The sequence below is a fragment of the Pteropus vampyrus genome, unplaced genomic scaffold, assembly GCF_000151845.1.
Source record: "Pteropus vampyrus isolate Shadow unplaced genomic scaffold, Pvam_2.0 Scaffold2450, whole genome shotgun sequence".
Classification (NCBI taxonomy): Eukaryota; Metazoa; Chordata; class Mammalia; order Chiroptera; family Pteropodidae; genus Pteropus; species Pteropus vampyrus.
In genome coordinates, this window is record NW_011891231.1 from 4,003 (window position 1) to 5,166 (window position 1,164).

A 1,164-nucleotide genomic window follows, 5' to 3' on the forward strand; every position below is an offset into this window, starting at 1 on the left:
GGGATCGGGCGTGTTCAGGGTGGCGTGGCCGGAGACTCTGCAGATTTTCTTGACACGATCGTGAAACTGAGCATGAATTAATCTCTTTCATTTTCTAAAATCCTCTCTGGAGTCGCTTTATCATTGCGATCATTGCATTCAGTTCCAAGTTCCTTGCCGTTTTAAAGGTGCTGTGAAATTTGATGACCGCTACGTGACAATTGTGCTGAGTTTAGTCCTGTGATACCTGAGGAATATAATTTGACTAGATATTAACAAAAAATGACCTCCGAGTTTATTTCTCCGGGTGCGTCGAGATGGCTGTGACCCTGCTGAATGCATTGCCCATCTGCTCAGCAAATCACCAAGGGCCTGTTTCATAGACACAGATTAATCAGGTCGTTCACTGGCTAAAATCAGGAGTGATCCTCTTACATGGACGCTAAATTGGTGTATTTTAAACAAAATCCATCGTGGTATTAATGAATAATGAGACTTATAATATCAATTGTATGTTTTTTATCATGGGAAGGTTTGAACTGGCTGCTGTAAATTGCCATTTTTATACCATGATTGGGAGCATGTACATGTTTCAGCCAGTCTGTCTACTTCTCACATCTACTATTACCACCCTTTCTAAGCATAATCATATGCCTCCAGTGGAAAACTTGCAATCAAAATAATTTAATATTTGGACTCAATTACAGAGTACGTTAAGTCTTTCTTTAAAAAAAGAAAAAAATCCCTTTTAGAAAGTAAAAGTGCGTTCCCCACCCCTCCCCCTCAACCTGAGGCAAATACACTAAGCAAACTTTAAAGGAAAATTATAAGTAAAGACATCAAACCTTGTCTTGAGACTATGTCTCAAGCGGTCCGATGATTTAGGGAGGCGAGTAAAATGAATAATGAACAGTGGGTTCGGACGCGAGGACCAGTAAAAGACCTGACAACTCTCCACCTTGAGCTTCGTGGTTCAAATGCGACGCAGACTCGTTGAGGTCAAAACGTGTCGCCATCGGATGGGTTGCCTTCAAGAACTGGTCTGGTGCCCTGTGGGTTCAGACGTCAGACAGAAGCCGTGCCCAGCCTCTGGTGACAGAGATTCAATGCCTTTAAGAGTTGGGTGGGATCTACACAGAGGTCCTTTGACAGTCCCCAGGGCTGGTCATGTGACTTCTAACTGCC